Raw genomic sequence first — 19,613 nt, 5'->3', positions numbered from 1 at the left:
CATTGTGTTCTGTGTTAGAAAAGCGTGTTCGGTCTCATTACCCTCCACCAGCATCCCTTAAGGAACTGGAGCATGTTTTGGAGGAACAATGGTGCAAAATTCCACACACCACGATTTAGGAGCTGTATACGTCCATTCCACGTCGGATCCAAGCTGTTTTGGACGGAAAAGTAGGCCACAGACCATACTAGGTATGATGTTCACACTTTTGCAAACGTTTTTAATCTTTTGTCCTGCCCCTATATATATATATATATATATATATATATATATATATATATATATATATATATATATATATATATATATATATATTATACGGCGAAAAACACGTTGTTTCAAAGTTACGTACGAGATGCCGAAATCGAGAAAATTCTAACTTTGAAGTTTAGCTCGAAAACTATGAGAGATTTCAACGGCGGTTAAAGAAATATTAGAGTTGAGTTGATGCTGAGTTTAACGTCCCGTTCAGCAGCGAGGCTATGTGAGACGTGGACCTACTGATTAACGTGGAATCCGAACCACATGAAAAGAAATATTAGAGGAACCAGTACGCTGTGTATCTAAATAACCATGTTCTAGAGTTGGGTTGTATCGGCGCAACGGATTTTATAGAGGGAGCTGCAGTATAGGTTCCGCTCTTCCTCCCTTCTCTCTAAAATCCTATACAATCTCATATTTTTTGAGCTAGACAGCCTCAGAGTTACAATTTTCTCGATTTCGGCATCTCGTAACTTTCAAACAACACGTTTTTTGCCTTATGTTCATATGACCTTTTTTATTGTTTTGGTGTGAGGATTTCACTGGTGGATTTTGGCTACATAATAAATGAACACCCTGCCTATATGTACGTTATTCAAGGTTATCGAGAACATTTTATAGGATTTAAATACGCTATTGGAATGTGTATGATCTTTATCTTATTAAATTTTATAATATATCTGTATAATCTACACTTGTTTGAATTTCTTAAGGATACTGTGTGATACGAAATTAATTTGAATTTCATTTTTTTGTAGTATTTCTTGACTCATGTTCAATCTAAGAGGACTACAATGACACACCTCGAGGACCATTTCTGTTTTGCTGTCCAATGTTTGAGAAACACTGTATTACAGAAGAGTTTTTTATTTAATATTTAGAGGCATTTAACTCTAAAGGAACAAAGTAATGGGAAGGTTCACGCTAGCACAGAAGTTTTCAGTTTCATAGATATAGGTATTTAACAAATGCATCTAGTAATGATTACAGGGGGCAGGGAGTTCATATACTTTTTTCAAACATTTCCCATCCTATTTTTTCCGTAGGAAGAACGGGTGTTCAGGTAGTTCATAATAAAAGACAACGTTCTTTATAGTAAAGTTGGCACATACTTTCCAATACTACAACTAGTACTACTACGACTACAACAAATCTAGCAGCTGTTGCGTGTGCTTTTGGTGTACATTGTCTTCTATTCAATTCCGGATGGGAGAACATTTAAAATTAAACGCATTTTGGTGATTCAGATTCCACCCTAAACTGTAGCTCAACGTCCCCTTGGGTCTGACAAGGGACGCTAAACTTTAATAAAAATGATAATAATAACGACCACAACTAGTAATAATAATAATAACATACTAGTCATTACTTTTTATCTTAAGAATGTTTTTACTACTTTGCTAATCGTGGTCAATTTACAAGTGTTTTCGCAAGTTCAAGTGCGTGGCATTCCCATCCCAATAGGACAGTCGTTAAAATAGTCACGACATGTCCAAAGAGCGATCTTTGTTGCAGTTTCCTTACTGCTCACTACTTTATGTAGGATTGATTGAATAATACAGATACGTGTATTGCATTCATTCCTATTCGCTATTTGACGGTTTTTACCGAATCCATCAGCGGTGGGAAAGCCGGCATTGAAACACAAGCAAGGACATATTGTCGCCTGTAACATTAATTTAGCCAACCTGTAGATGGAGTAGGCTTACTCATGTCAATACTTGTATATTATTATTAGTATTAGTATTATTATTATTAAGTAGTCTGCCTTTTGGCAGGTTCTGGGACTAATGAGAGTTTTTTCTTCTTAATTTTCAGTTTGGGCCTGGAAATGTTTCTTCCATGTTTCTCGATTTTCAGCTTCCTCTTTTAACTCCCAATATTTTCTTCTATTTTTCAAATCGTTGATCACTTGTGTTCTTCTTCTTCCTATTCCTCGCTTTCCTTCCATCTTTCCTTCTATGGCTGTATGAAGAAGACAATTTCTTCGCAACATGTGTCCAATCCAATTGGCCTTTCTATGAAGGATGGTGCCTAGAAGCGTCCTCTTCTCTTCTATCCGTTTTAAAACATCGTTTACTTTCTCTGTCCATTTTATCTTCTTCATCTTCCTAGAACACTACATTTCGAAGCTCTCTAAATATTTCTTCTCTAGTTTCCGTAATGTCCAAGTCTCTAAACCATAAAGTTCAATACTCCTTATATAACATTTGACCAATTTCTTCCTTAGTCCAATATTAAGGCTGCTCGTTAAGAGTGACCTTTGGCTATGGCAATTCTCGACCTGAGCTCTACGCGTCTTTCTTCATTCATCAAAATACTTCTCAATCCTAGAAATTATTGACCTCTTCAAGTTCTCTTTGTTCTACTCTGATCCGTAAGATGGTGCGTTTTCCTTTCCGGAATCCAAATTGATCTTACTCCAACATCTCTTCTATCTTACTTTCCAACAGCCTGTTCAGTATTCGTGTAATTGTCTTTCCAGTGTGGCAAATAAGGTTAATGGTTCTGTGATCGCCGCACTTCTTTGCTTCCTTTTCGTTGGGTAATGAAATCATTATAACATCAAGAAAATCCTTTGTCATTCTCCACTCAGGTAGATCTTATTAATAACTGCAGTCAGTACTTTCATTACATTGTCTCCTAATTCCTTTAGCAAATCTGCTCGTATGTCGTCTCCGGTGGCCTTCCTCCTTCGCATGTCCTTGATGGCTTGAACTATTTCACTTGTACAGGGTGGCCCAAAAGTAGGTATACAGCCCCTTACTGATCAAAATATCATTTCTTATTGTTATCCATCAGGTAGACTTAGTTTCTTTATTATTTGTTCTTAATGCCTTTTTACTTTTACGTATCTTAAGCTCGAAACAGCCGAAGCAAATAAACTTATAAGCTAGAATATTACACTTGATCAATGCAAGGGTGTATACTACTTTTGGGCCACCCCTGTACTGTGTCCTTTTTTTCGTAATCCACCTCTTTCTCTGCTTCGATCACAATATCTTTGGGGCGGTTCTTCTGGCCATACAGATCTTTTATGTATTCCTCTCAAACTCCAAGAAGTCTTTGATGGTCTTTGACTACATGACCTTGTTGATCTTCGGTTTCAGATGTGTGTATGCATGTGTTAGCTTTCCCTCCTAATTCTTGTGCTTTCTGATACATCAGACCATATCTGCCGCGCCGTTATGTTCCATTATTTCTTCACATATCTGTTGCATGTACTTTTCTTTGGCTTTGTCCATCTCTCTTCTCAATTCATTATATAGCCTTCTGTATTCTTTGATGTCCATGGTTTTTAGCCCTTCTGTGTTCCATCTTAAGCATCGCTTGAGTATCTATGGTTTTCTCAGTGCTCTTTCCATCTTGCCAATGTTATGTTATTGTGGAGTGTGTCAAGTAAAATCTGTTTAACTTTTCCCCAACTGTTTTCTACATTGTTTACCATATCACCAATTACACAGAATTATTCTTCAATTTCTTCTTTCACATCACTTTCCATACTTGTTAGTCGCTCTAAGTTCCATTTTAGATTTCTCCTCCCAGTTTTCTTGATTGTCTTTAACCACGTTTGCACTTCCGCTACGAGGAGGTTGTGATCAGAATCGATATCCGCTCACGGCAGTGTCTTCACGTCTCGTATACTATTCCTGAAACGTTGCTTCACAAGAATGTAATCGATTTGGTAGCGTTTCTTATCTCCTGGATTTTTTCATGTGTACAGCTTGGGTTTTCTTTCCTTAAACCATATGTTCGTCTCCATCATATCTTGTCTACAGAAGCCGATAAAGATTTGGCCCCGTTCGTTTCTTCATCCTAGTCCAAATGGTTCCACCATCTTATTCGGGGCTCCTTTTCCTACTGCGTTGTTAGAGTCCCCCATTACTATGGCGTTGACCTTACCTCTTCCCTCCTGGTGCAATATGTCGCTAATCTCATCATACAATACTTCTACTTCATTGTCATAATGGTCGGTTGTTGAAAAATACACTTGTATTATCACAATATCCACTGGCTTAGCACTTAGTTTTACAAACATCAAGCGTTCACTCCAGCGTTCCACTTTGGTTACACTTCTTGCTACTTCATTCTTCATTGCTATCGGGACACTACTCTCAGCCTTAATGCCACCCGAATCAACACCGTAACTTAGATTCTTTTCTGGGGGAGCAAGCGTTAATATTTAGACCCCTTAGAAAAAGTTGTTTTGGGCCCTCCCGCAAAATTCGAAAATAGGACCCTTCATTCCATCTTTTACTCATTGCGGGACCCCGGAGCCTCTGGTTTCTCCCGCACGCCTCTGGGCCCGTTCCATACATGACAAATTAATTACGAGGACAATATTGACAAATCTCAAAATCCATACGAATAAATATTATTTCTAGAGCCCCTAATAGTAAACTTTTTTTTACTGAAATGGGCCCACGATTCATTTATGCTTAATTTACCTTTTGTGTTCAGTTTTGTTTATGTAATATAGTGAACCTATTTGATGCTTCATTTATAATTTCATGTTCGTATCGTATATGGAGTAAGAAAATTTTGTCAAAGTGGGCCCCCTCGAACGGCGCGGAGGTTCCCTGGGAGGCAGTTGCCCCCTGCCCCCCGAAAAGTTACGGCTCTGACTCGAATAGAATATTGTGTAATTTCCCGACACTGTCTCACCTTTTTCCAGCCATCTCACTTCACTTAAGCCTACTATGTTCACTTTACATTTGCCCATTTCCGTTTTAGATTTTCAAGTTTACCCACACGTCGTAAAGTCCGTATGTTCCAGGTTCCTATGCTGGAAAGAAACTTATTATTTTCTCCTCTGATGATTCTTCCCGGAGTAGTCCACACGCGGAGATCAGAACGGGGGACCATTTTACCTCCGGAATGTCCTACCTCAGGAAGAACCATCATTATATTTATTCTCCTCCTTCGTCCCTTCTGGTAAAAAGATAATGTGGTAGTATTCCCATTTCCTTTCCGCATCTCCATGCCGTTCACCAGCTGGTGGTTCATCCGCCTTTTAGGACAGCTTCCTCTCCTAAAGGCAAGAAGTTGTCCTGACCTCCACCTGCTCATCTGTTCTCCGAAAAGGCCGTTGGCACTTGGTAGAGGCTGACTCCTTATCCCGGGAGTCAGTCGGTCCCCACCTACGTTAGCCGCCTACGACGTTGCCCGCTTTCTCCCACAAGGAGGTGTAGGTTGGGATTTTCCCTTCGTTAAGGATGAGACCCGAAGGCTTTTCTCAAACCTCTCCAATACTTTTAGAAAGCGTCGGTATTTTTCCAACCTGTAAATGTAGTGGATATATTAGTTTTTACAGCTGAATATTGAAACGGTAAGTTACTATCCCATGAGTTTATCAATGCAGCGTATATAGCACATCTGGATTTAGACGGGTATAGACATGCATGGCACTGAGTATTCATAATATAGGGAAGCAGTGTTTGTATTGCTTGTCCTAAAGCCTCGCCGTTTTACAAGAGTGAAGAGCGAAAGGTCTGTTTTAGTTAGCAACGAGAATCGCAACTTGTATCGGTGCTGTAATTTTTTTATGCATTCTATCTTTTTGTTTACATGCATTTCTTTAAATTCGAATGGTTGATCCGTGCCCTATAGTCTTGCAACCTTAATTCAACTCGTTTTCCAACGCCATACCATGATGAAATTTAGCACAACGACATAACTCACGCGACAATACAATATCCCATGGTTACTTTCAGATATTTCTATAAAGGTTACAAAGAAAGTTCTGTCGCTTTTTCAACTCAAAATTCGGTACAGGAGCTAGCCTCGGATAAAATCCCAGATTTCATATCACGACTTAAATGGCGTAAATACTCAAAGGAGTTTTCAATAATGAAAACAAAAAGATCGAGAACACAACAGCTTTAAATTAAAATTAGTTTTCGGTGCCAAAAAGTTTTCTTAATAATATACCAACAAGATGTAACTTTTTTCTATTGCCTGACTCTTTTGCCCTAAAAAAAAAAAAAAATACAATGCTAAAAGTAAAATTTTATTTCATTTTCATTTTATTTTTCCAATTGGTACCTAATATTTGATTGTTTGAAGTTAGACCTTAAATAAACGTAACCGGACTTTTGCAACTTTCCCCAAGAGTTTGAAGGAGTGAAGAGTGGCCTTAACAACACGCAATTGCCTTAGAAGGTCGAATCCTTTCCATTAAAAATTATTTTCATCACTTCCTTTCAATTCATATTATTGCTGTTGTTAGTTAAGAAAGAATCTGAACACCTTCACTATTAATGCTTTCACATATTATCAAAGTGTGTATAAGACGTATTGTTTTGCCCTCATTCTTTACATGAGTTACATCGAAAGTAGAATATACACAGAGATAGTCTCTGTTTACTTTTTGCAGTGGTAAGAAGTTGAACTATTTAATTCCAGTAATTTAGTTTCCTTTCATTTACAAGGAAGAAGCAAAAAAAAAAAAAAAAGTCAAGCCATCAACTTTGGGGTTTGGACTTTCCAAAGAAATAAAAAAAAATAGTTCAACCGGAGTCATTCTATGCAGATCAAACTTGGCATTGTGACAGACCTACGCCTGAAATATTATGTTCACGCTTTTAGTTCCCGAGTTATAGGTCGTCAGATCTGGCTTTCGACATTTCGAAGAAAAAATGTTCATCCAAATTCACCTGATCTGGATCAAACTTAGACTGTGACTTATGTAAGCTTGTGAAATCATATGGTGTGCATGCTCTCGGTTCCCAAGTTATGGACCATTAAATTTCGGGTTTGAGTTTTGCCACATTTTAGAACTGAGAATGGTGATAGAACTTGATCTGCTGCACAAGTGTATGACGCATCGTTTTGTTAACGTTATTTTGATTGACCACTTTTTTTATACTTGTGTTTCTTGGCCGTGGACACTCAATGAAATTTAACCAACATTTTCTGTGTTTATTTTCCGTTATTTTATGCCAAAACGGATACATAAAATACTCATCTTTTAGCATTCTTAAAATAAGTAATGTGTATGGGCGGTAGTTTGGAGTCCAAAGTCTGTTTTCACCATCGAAATTATGTAAGATGTAGTTGTACAGTATAACATACTGTAAGGGGTATTTGGTTCGTTCTCAGGTCAGCTGAATTTATAGTAACAACTTTACATTGGTAAGTTATGCCAATGATCTGCTTCCTCCCATATTTCACTGGCATTAATTCTTCTTTATCAGTCATTCTATCACTTGTAACCTTAAGCCTATCAGGCAGAACCATAGGACATCGTATATTATTTCAGTTCATTTATATTTCCTCCGAGAATAGAACATAAACCTTCCTCATAAATGACGAGAATGCTAACGATTTTGATACGAGGAAGCCCAGTAAGTAATTTAAGTATGGGCGTTACATATACGAGAGTCGGCGATTGTGCTGGAATGCGTTTCAAGATCATCGGAATGTACTTTTCAATGACACCAACAGATAGTATCTGTGTGCAGGAACTAAAGGCAAAGAGCAATCCAAAAATACGCAGATAAGAATTTATAACTCGATCAGATTTTAATACGTACAAATGAACACGAACGTACAAAAGTACAAAGAAAACAGAACGTAATGCTGTCCTTCGCAAACAGCAAACAGCGTTCATATAGTTGCTCCGGCATCCTTAGTTATTTGCGAACGACAGGAAAGTTCATCCATGTACATCCGTCAATGTATATACCACCTATCAACAGCTTCCCCATCATATGCAAAGACGTGTGGACTCCGCTCCGCGCCGTGGGGGCTATTTGAAGGATCTTTGCTATGCGTGTGCCAAACTTCTCTTTGTACACTTACATTCTATGTTCATTCTGCCCGAACAATGAATTAGTAAAAGCTTATCTTTCGACTTCCACCTGTCATAGCTTCTATACACAGATGCCACCTATTGATGGGATTGAAAAGCATCTTTCAATGGCCTTCAAACGCATATAGCAGATTTCCGCTGCAGCAGCTTTTTTTAGTAGCTTCAACACACTTACAATGACTTACGAAATGACTCTCGTATATACAAGCGCGCATACAAGATAGACGAGCTAAATACATCCATGTCATTTTCTCCATTGTAAAGTACGATCAAGTTTCGTAAGTGCAATTTTCATACAGCGTAAATTTGGATTTCAAGGAGAGTACAACTCTTTTAGCCTTTATATTGTACTAGAATATTTTTTTTAGAAGTTTGGTTTTGGTATACACATCTATTCTTTTATATATTTCCTCTGTCCGTGTTTCCGTCCGTCAAGGAGACAAAAATCTCGAGAACAACTTGATGTATCACCAATTTTAAAGACGATGTAGCGGATGAAAAGCTACGATTCGAGTTCTTTGATGTTGATAATATTGAAACTGCAATTGTTAGAAAAGAGCAAAATCGCACAGATAACGAGAAGCGGTTTTCTGCAACTAAGTAAGCGTTCCAAAAATTGATTCCATCTCCATTCTTAATTCTCTACTAAACCAAAAGTGATAGAAATGCATTACAACTTCCGGTTTCAATGTTGGTCTACACAAAGCAAAAAACTATAATATAGCAATTCTTTGGAATTAATTTAGCGTTTTGAGAATAGATACTATTTTGTCCGTTAAACCTCTATTCAAACCGAAAGTGGTACAAGTGAACCACTTCCAGTTTTAACGTTAACAGTTATACAGTAAAAACGGTGATAGATAGTGAGGCGCGAAATTTTTCGAATCTATGTTGTATTTTGGCAAGTATCACCCTCTCTCTCTCTCTTAACTCTCAATTCAAACTAAAAGTGAAGAAACGAACCACTTCTGGTTTTCAACCGGTTTAACGTTCCACGATTATGCCCTTAAACTAAAAGAGACGATGAATGGAGCAAGTGAATGATGATGGAAGAATTGGTGGAAAGACACAGTGGCAGAAAACGGGAGTATCCCGAGAAAACCCACAGAGATGATGTTGTTCACCACAAACTTACTTGGCCGGGGATCGAAGTAGGAACCATATGTACCAGAAATAAGCGCTCTAGCACTGAGCCACCGTGTCCTCCCTCTTCTGGTTTTAATGTTGACGACCGCTATTGACTAAAAACTGTAATACACTGAGAAAAATCCGTTCTCCGGACGGCGATACATTGTACAAATATACGGCATCCTCTTGTTTACTACAGAAATCAGTACGGACCATACGTTATCTGTATGCTACATAGGCACTGCCCTTAGATGTTACATCATGCCGTTCCATGATGTCTAATATCTAACGGTCCTCCTTATATTATATACATATATGTATTATCTTTGTCAGCTATATGTTATATACGTCCATTTGTATGAGAGGTCCTGACCACCTGTATTCTTTCATACGGAAAGTACGTACAGATGGAACACTTATAGAGAAAGTGTTATAAAACATGCATTTTCAGTTATACGTTTGCTGTACGTTAAGTTCAAAAACTACAGGATTTACATATGTAACATACGATTTTACGTACGCCACATACATTTTTTTCTCAGTGTAGGTAGCGAGAACCGGTTTCCTGCTATCAATTAAGGGTCCCAAGAATATATTCCATCTTCATTCTCTCTACTAAAACCAAAAGTAGTAGAAATCTACTATCACTTCCGGTGTCAATATTGACTAAACACCACAACATACTTGATTTTTTATCGAATAGTTACGAAAGTTAAGATCGAAATAAGAAAATAAACCTTCCCTGCCGTACTTCCTGTTGAAATCTAAATTGCTGCTGGACGATAGGAGCAGTACACACTTTCTCTTTGCTTCACAAACTTCACTGAAGCTTAGTAAGTGCATTCTATCTGCAGTTTTATAGAAAGACATGTTTATCAAGATCCGTGCTACTTAAGATGGAGTGTTTCTTTGTTCCGGATCTTCTTTTTCTTCTTCTTGTTCTTCTTCATTTCACATAGAAACATACACGAACTGAATAATTAACAAGAAAAATATTATCATGAACCACGTGATTGAAAAGAGACTTGTTCCTGGAATTATGTAAACAAAGAAAAAGTTTTCTATTTGTCAATAATTAAATAAGATAATGGTAAATTTCGGGTTGCGCCAAAGCTCTTGAAGGGATGGGCATCCCTGCTTTAAGTTAAGTAGAGGCATTCAGGTTACAAGAGAAGAACAAAAACAAAAGAAAAGGGAAAATTTTCGGAATTTGAACGGAACTAGCATGTATTTCCTGGGTCACTTTTTTCTTCTTTTTAAGCCGAAAGAAGTAGACGACAGGTGGTGCTGATTGTTGAAAAGTTAATGGGCAATTTTTGATTGATTTCTTCGTCTTCTTACTATCGCACAAGAATTCAATGAAATCCATAATATAGGCCCCTTCTCTTGGCAACTGTGATCAAAACTGTATATATAAAATCTGGGCCGGATTAAGGGAGGGGCTTGAGGGGACTGGAGTCCCGGGCCTACAAGTGGACGGGGGCCTCCACTCTGATCAAAATCTCAATTGGCTCTCTAAAAAGAATCATACAAAATACAATCATCATAAGGTAAAATATGACCAAAATTATGAAACACATTCAGGTAACTTTCCTACTATACTTTCACAGAAATGTGTTAGGCAAAATGAGCAGGGGACATATATTTTTTTCTAATCCCGGGCCTCCAGATGCGTTAATCTGTCCCTGTATAAAACAGGCTGTACAATATACAGGGTGGCCCAAAATTAGGTATACACCCCTGCATTGATCAAGTATAACATGCTAGCTTATCGATTTATTTGCTTCGGCTGTTCTGAGCTTACTATGTAAGTAAAAAGACGTTAAGAACAAATAATAAAGAAACTAAGTGTACCTGATGGATAACAATAAGAAATGATATAAAAACAATGAGTTGATCAGTACTGGACTGTATACCTACTTTTGAGCCACCCTGTATATTCGAAAGTTACAAACACTCTTCTAGAATCGCGAAATTCTTGTAATGCAGACTCCTTTTGGTTCCTTAAGTAATAGAAAAGTTGATCAACTGTTCAAAAGGTAGGAATATTTTCCGTGAAAATAAACAACAGCTTTGTCCGCTCAAGCGACTATTTAATTTTATTGGTAGCTACTCTCGGCGTTTGCTTTTAATAAGATGTCGCTAAACATAATATTAGACTCTTCACAATCGGATTTCTCACATCCTTTCATTTAACAGACGATTAAGTTTGCTTCTAATTAGCTCCTCAGATAACATTTGAGGTATTAAGTTAGTTGTATAAAATAGGGTACCAACTAACATGCCTCCTCATTTCGCAGAAGTTCAGTATTTCACAGATTCTAATATATCGCCTCCCTTTTCAGGACAGGTCACGAAAACCCAAGCTCTGTGTGTGAAGTAAAGGCTCCACACTTTCTTCAAATGGAACTCATGGAAAATGAAATGAACTTTCATGTATAACGTCCCACGATTATGCACTGAAGCTAGGGAAGACGGTGGTGATGAGATGGATGGTAATAGTAAAATGACGAAAGTAACAATGAACGGGGGAACTCTGAGAAAACTCAAGCACATGGTGTTTGTCCATCGCAAGAGTTTGGATCCAACCAGGGGTTTCACACACCATAAGTGCGCGATCTACCACTAAATCACCGCTTCATTAGTGGTCACTGATCGTCACTCATGATGGTTCGCAGGTTGCCGACTCATTTTAAAGATTAGCATGGCAATCGGCATCCCCACGCCCGCCAGTGCCGATCATCCCTCTACTACGGACATCGCAAGAGAAGGCCGTGCCTCTACCTACGATCAGCTAGAACTGCCTACTCTGTTCTCCACCAGGCTCCCAGATTTTCTTGGCCCGGTAGCGAGGCGGTGGCTTCCGATTGGCATAGGTGAACCTCAAAGCATCATTGGAACATTTTTTGTCCCCACCGGAGATGAAACTCGTACCGTCTAGTTGGCAAGTAAACGTTCTACTGCAAGGGTTCTCAAACTTTTTGCAATTGAGGTTCCCCTCAACCACTAAAGTCTGAACTTGCCTCCCCTATTAAAAATGAAATGTGCCAAAAACATAAATACATGTGTTCTTAAAAGAAAGACAATGACTATGATAAACTATGTTTCATTTATTAATCACTAATGGAAATATCTTTTTATTACAAGTGATCTACATTGTACACACTGACTACACCTTTTAATGTTATTAGCCGCTGTTAATAATTATATTTTGTGGTTATATATTTATGATAAAATTTAAAAAATACGAACAGAGAGGGAATTTACGTAACAAAAACCGACACATTTAAATGTTGAACAAAGTCAATGGGATGTATGAGCTTGTTTCGAGTCACACAATTTATTAAATCTCGGCAGATATTTTGAAATGACAAGATGCATCTCTTCCTGGAGATTTAGTTTTGACCTATATTTGGATTTGATCACCGCCATGACTGAAAATCCGGTTTCACAGAGATAGGAAGTTGCAAAAGGAAGGAGCACTCGCAAGGCCTTCTTATAATTCCGAATAATCATTCCTCAATAAGCTCCAAAATTCAGGCAACGATGTAGAGAGAAACTTGGTCTTCAATGTGCTGTCTGAAGGGAGATCAATGAGCTGTTCCTCTTCTCGGGTGGTGAAATTTGGTGGATTCTTTGCGTTGAGTGGGTTCACGACCCAGTTGTGCTGTGTGTCCTCTGGAAAGTACGTCTCAAATTGGACATAAAGTTGTGTTAAGAAGACAGCATATTCTACAGAGATAAATAGAAGATCGTTAGTGGCCATTTAGTAAGTGTTATACACGCTTAAGCCAAAAGTGAAAGGATCATCCCTGATTGTATGTGGAACAGAGATGATACCAAGGCTTAGTCCACTATGTATTACTAAAGAAAAAGGGTGCAGACTCGCGTATGGGTGTTGCATTATAAATATGTTCCTTTGTAGGATCTTTTTTAAAATTCCCCGCGCCTCCCTTTACAACCTTTTGCGCCTCCCCAGGGTGGCGCGCCGCACAGTTTGAAAACCCCTGTCCTACTGACAAAAATTCGCCTCTGAAATTACAATATGGACGCCCATATTTGTCACCACATATTTTCCCTCTGAATATTGAACCTGCTTAATCCTGTATGGACCTTATCATTTTTCATTATTTTATACATGTAAAGTCGTTTTATACTGCAAATAACAATGAAAACACAGGAAGGAATTTCGAGAGGAAGTAGATCAGAGTCTTTATATAAATTAATTAACTTATAATTAAAACATTTCATGTCAATTTATCCTAGAATCAGTAACAAAAAACAACAATGGAAAAGGGAGAGAAATAGAATTAAGTCAGGGACTATATCTGAAGATACCACCGTAATTTATGAGGTGGAACTTAGGAAAATCGTCAAAACCTCAATTACAGTGACCCAACACCTGACTGAAAACAAAACTGGACTGAAAGGTAAGAATAGTACACTTGTAACCAGCGAGGGTCTAGAATGGGCAGTGTCCACCCTAAATTAATATTTGTCTCGTGTAAAACAGACCGTTGTAGACAGTGGTAAACTGACTCAAAATTAGATATGAAATTCTTGCAATTTTATTTACGAACTTACATTCAATTGCCATCTGAATATTAATCTCTTAATATATAAACTCGAGTGTTTAATTTTTTCGAAAATATAAAATTCCGAGTATACTCGTGTTAACTTTTGTTTCTCGTGCATTTTTGTTAACTTTTGTTTTAAAAGGACGATAATACTTGTTTTCCTATGCTTCTGTGTTTCCGCCAGGTAGTGCTATTGAAATTATTGTTTTCGTGTCTATCCGGTAGATGTCACATTAATCTCCTCCATTCAATATTCCAGCTTGTTTTCGTCTGCAGCTAAGATTAATCACAAAGTCCATAAATATAAACAATTGTCTAAGTACACTAATTGGTACTTCAGTACTGTTTTGTGTTTATTTTCATTATTCAAACGCATCTTCTTGCCTAGTTTTACAAGTTTCATAGGCAATATTGGTCCCATTCCAAACACGAGAATTCTCAGGATTTTATTTTGAGGATTTTTCAGGTGCATGCATCTAATTATTGAATTGTCAACAATCAATATTATCATCATAATTTATAATATTCTTAAGTGATTAATGAATAATTAAAAATTACATTAAAATTGAAATACCTTTCTGTTCAAATTTTGTACGAAAATTTCTGCAGGAAATGGGGGAGGAAAATTTTTGCCCTCACCCCGTAACAAATAGGGCTTGTTACAGATATGAAAAATGGTAACCCATATCCTACGATGTACGATGTCATCCAGTCATGTAATGAAACTCAGGAAACAAACAGGAAACCACAGTCAAGACGGTTGAGGGCGGGATCAGAACATCTAACGAAGCAAAAACACTAAACGCTCACTTATACCAATTTTATTTCCATGTGTACATTTAATCGATCGATTCCTAAATGGTTTAATAGATCAGTACTCTAGCAACTACTCTCGAAGCCAAGTACCCAAACCTTTTAAGAGAATGCTTCCTAATGACCTGTTCTTGCCCCTACTGCCGAATAATGCAGATGAAACTCACCTTACGATCCAGCGCAAGAGACGATTGTTGCACAGCAGCCTTGATCCAGTTTTCAAGTCAAAGGTTATCTGTTTGTTCTTCCTTATAAATTGCCGCGGGGGCGTTGCATTCGTCACACCCACGCAACAGACGCCCGCCTAAGCAGGCGCCATATTTGTTCTGAAGCACAACATCCTGCAAGAAAATAATTTGCAATAGTCACATACTAAATGTACAAAATAACATTATATATAATGTATGTAATTATATATAATAATCATGAACAGAATGAAGCAATGCAAATCTGCAATATTAACTGTGCATTTAGAATTCGTTCTACCCTTTGGGAAATAAGTCCATACCACCCAGTCGTTTCAAATTTATTTTGTCTTATTTTTTTAAATAATAATTCTTTATACTAAGATTTTTGTCCAGAAAATAAAAACTCTTCAGAAACAGTAAAATTGCAAAAGTGCACGTTGTTACATTATATTTTCAAGTATTGTAAATTAATAACCATCTTCATAATTTTTCTACAGAACAAACAAAAATTGATCAATTTTATTGCTATAAAACTAAAAACTAATTGAAAATTTTACATGTATATATATATATATATATATATATATATATATATATATATATATATATAGTAAAACCTCTACTAACGGACACCTCTATAAAGCGGACACCTCCCTTAACGGACATATTTTGTAATCCCCAAACACTGTAATAGGAAAAAACATAATGACAAACCTCTCTAAAGCGGACACTCTCTAGTACGGACACGGACAGTCTTTTCTGTCTTTTATAAGTATTATTTACCTCCGTATTACGGACACTTTCTCTAGAAATAAGTTGAAAAGTGTAGTAAAAATACATTTTTTGTAATTCATACATGTGTCACCAAGGATGCATTGTGATAACATTTTGCCTCCTCAACTGTCTGCTCAGCAATCCAGATGAAGCGTCTCTGTTTAACAACACTCTTATGTCCTTTGCTTGCATATAACTCCCACCCAAGCTGTTTTAGACACAAAAGTGATTGACAGTTGCCTGCCGTTAGGGATGACACGTTATGCTACTGTCCCGTTGGAGTCTCTAACCAACCAGAAGACAAGTTTAGTATTTTTTGCCCTCAGGTATATACAGTATATTGTCTGAAAAAGGACACTTCAGGACTGCAATTACCCCACAAATTATAGCGCCATACTGAAAACGAAGGAAGTACTGATAAGTATAAAGTGCAGAGAACTATAACATGTTATTTCCATGTGTGCCCCGAACATAGAGTATTAGATGAGAGGGGATAATGTATGTAATATTCGTAAATACGTGATTTATGCAAAAATATTTTTCTTCTAATTGTATATTACCTTGCTCACTAATTTACATAACAAAATACTGAAACCTCTTGAAGGCGGACACCTCTCTATAGCGGACAATTTTTAATTCCCTATGGCTGTCCGCTTTAGAGAGGTTTCACTGTATATATATATATATATATATATATATATATATATATATATATATATATATATATATATATATATATATATATATATATAATTTTAATAATATACTAAAGTAAAACACTAAATTTTCTGTTATTTAATTTAAAAAGTTAACATTTCAATCGTGCACTACCTCTTTTTCGTTATTGAATGAGAAGATCCAATATATTTCAGTCAAAATTTTCTTCTAGGCCTTATCTGGACAACTACATATAGTGTAGCCAGATGCAAACTATTACTTAACTCAGTATCCGTAAAAAATACGAAAATTCGATTTAGGGGCCGTTCAAAAATTTTGTGGCCCCTGATCCAAGATACAATATATTTCAATCAAAAATGTTCTTGTATGCCTTATATCTGAAGAATTACATATAGTGTAGCCAAATCCAAACTGTCACTTAACTCGGTATAGTGTGCTTATTCCGTTAATAATAATAATAATAAACTTGATTTAGGGTCTGTTCGAAAATTTTTTGGCCCCTCATCTAAAAATGCATCAAAAGATTCAATTTCTTTCAGTCAAAAATGTTCTTGTATGCCTTATATCTGGAGAATTACATACAGTGCAGCCAAATCCAAACTATCACTTAATACAGTACGATATGCTTATTCTATATTAAAAAAAAAAAAAAAAAAAACGAAAACTCGATTTAGAGGCAGTTTAAAAATGTTGTGGCTCCTGATCCAGAAAATAATTATTGGCCAAGATCGCAATATTTTGGTCATTTTTTTGATCATTCCTAAAATTCTTGTTTTAATTTATAACATTATACTTGATACATTTTGTTTCTGTTTTACCCTGATCTTTTGGTCTAATAACTAATGTGGCTGACTGTTACTTCAGTACAAAATAGCAAAACGCAGCTCAAACAATTACTCAGTCTTACCAAACGACTCAGTTGTTTCCTAAATTGTTATCGGCCTCATTACACAAAATTACAAAATAATACTTTAAAAGTGCTCAGGATGTTTCTTTCTGAACATATTTTTACATAAATAAAAAAAGAAATATTCAGCTAAGAAGTGTACGATGACTTACTTGAAATAATTAAAAAACACATACGAATACATTTCCTCTACATAATACCCTAATCCAAAGCTTGGATCCACGACTATAATATATATTGATGGAGGCCCAAGCTGGTCCAGACTTCCCCTCCAAAAAATCTTCGTAACTTGACATATTTTGTACAGTTTCTTAATACTGGGTTAGCATAAATGATTCACTCATTTTGAAAAGAATATATTTTCAATAGTATTACACATACACACATAAATGATATATGAAAAGAATCGAGTTTGTATTGTGTATTTCAAGTGACAGCAAGAGTCCATTATCTTTTCGATCGGGGTATGACAGTGTTCCAGTACGAGGTTAGTACCTGTCGAAAATGGACAGGTTCCCCTGGCCTCCCAGATCTCCTGATTTAACGCTCTGTGACTTATTCCTGTGGGGATACATTAAGAACTTTGTTTACGTACTGCCACTACCACAATTCTTAGTCGAGCTCAAAGAACGCATCAGTGCTGCAATGCAGACAATTGACAGGCCTATGCTAAAAAAATGTATGGTATGAGCTCGAGTATCGTTTGGACGTGTGTCGTGTCACCAAAGGGACATATGTTGAACATTTGCAGAGGGTGTAAAAACTTGGTGAGTTTGTGATTCTTTTCATATATCTTTCATGTGTGTACGTGTAATACTTTTGAAAATACAGCTTTTTAAAATGGATTTAACATTTATGCTAACCCTGTAAAACTATACTTGTTTAATGGAGAAATTATTGATGTAGCCTAAATATTTGCTCTTACACTTCATCTGTAACAATTCAGCTCTTATCATTTTCTCTCAGATTATAGATGGCACTACTAAACAATTGCTTAACGTCTTTACGAGTGTAGAACAACGCTGGTTCAATACTCCCCGTAATGTCTTGTAATACTGGACCCCTCTCAAAGTTAGGATTTCTTCCAACAAAAATTTATGGGAACACGCCTGATAAGTACTGTACATATTATCTTTCACTAAATCCCGTACCTGAGTCTACAATTACTGCACCTACCAGACAACACAGGTAGTTCAAGGTTATGTTCTTTTATTTTACAGACAGACGAAAAAATATAGTCTTAAGTTTAATAGAAGTGTAATACGTATAAAATAACAAGAGCTGAAAGTGAGTATCCGAAGTATCACATTTTAAGTTCAGTGGCTCAGTGGTAGACCGTTCATCTCTGGTGCGATGGGGCACTAGTTTGATCCCAGGCCATGTGTATCAGTGATAGACAATATCATGTCCGTATTTTTTAGGTTCTTCCATTCCCTTCCACATTACCATTCCAACAATTAATTTCATGATCATTCAGTTTCATTATTGTCCATCTGCTTTAGCCTACAGGGCATAATTGTGTGACGTTTCACTAGAAATTTCACTTCATATAGCCTCAGTGCTGAAAGAACGTTGCAAGTGGCAGATTTAGCTCGTGGCCGGGGGAGCTAGACCCCTAGTTTTTGAGTGACAAAAATAATTTAAGTTAATATTCATACATTTTTGAAAGTTTATAGTAAACTCATGGTATATCTATCATAGTCTGGATTCTGGCTGCCCCACAGTTTTTTCCTTCTAGATCCACCTCTGAAAGTTACACTCAAATCAATCAATCAATTACTTGCCAAATCATTATATTCATTAATAGTCTATTCATATATGCGAAATATATTAGTAAAATATTTAAGTAAGAAATTAAAAAAGAAAATATTTTAAAAATCATCACAAACAAACTTTATAAAATTTAGTGAATATGATAAAAGTAAGTTTCAGCATTCCTTATATTGAAGTGAAGCACTGTTTGAGCACATTTAACGTCAAAAAGCGGAACAAGATGACAACGTGCATATCAGTGAAAATTTCAAGTACTCCTGTGAAAAGACCATTCCTCCTTGTGAAATAACTTTCTAAAGTAAAATTTCAACTGAAAGTAATAATAGAGTTCAATGATTTTTACCAACTCCAAAAGAAAATGCTGTTCTACATTCGTTCTGTCTGTCCGTTCAACTTCTTGCAATGGCAATTTCAACTTCTACGTGGGAGGCACAGTGGCTCAGTGGCAGAGCGCTTACCTCTGATCCGTGGGGTTCCTAGTTCGAACCCCGGCCAAGTAAGTAAGTGGTCGACAACGTCGTGTCCGTGGGTTTTCTCGGAGTACTTCCGTTTCCTCCCACATTCTCATTCCACTGAAATCTCGTTCTCATTTCGTCATCATTCAATTGTCTTAATCATCCGTATCCCTTAGCATAAAAGAGATAATCGTGAGATGTTAAACTGAAAAAAAATAATAAAATTCTACGTAGAGAGTTTGTAAA

The 19,613-nt window shown here is 36.7% G+C and overlaps 1 protein-coding gene across 1 annotated transcript in view; it reads right to left on the bottom strand.

The window, feature by feature from the left end:
- wnd (Mitogen-activated protein kinase kinase kinase 13 wallenda) overlaps nucleotides 1-19,613 on the bottom strand; it is a 328,345-nt gene that overhangs the window by 212,180 nt on the left and 96,552 nt on the right. The window contains exon 2 of the mRNA XM_081743652.1: nucleotides 14,760-14,933. The gene's annotated coding sequence lies outside the window, so the exon portion shown is untranslated. The remainder of the gene's footprint in view (nucleotides 1-14,759; nucleotides 14,934-19,613) is intronic.

The sequence above is a fragment of the Thermobia domestica genome, chromosome 17, assembly GCF_964235325.1.
Source record: "Thermobia domestica chromosome 17, izTheDome1.hap1.1, whole genome shotgun sequence".
NCBI lineage: Eukaryota > Metazoa > Arthropoda > Insecta > Zygentoma > Lepismatidae > Thermobia > Thermobia domestica.
The sequence above is the reverse complement of the archived record's forward strand: the minus strand, read 5'-3'. Positions and strand labels throughout refer to the sequence as shown.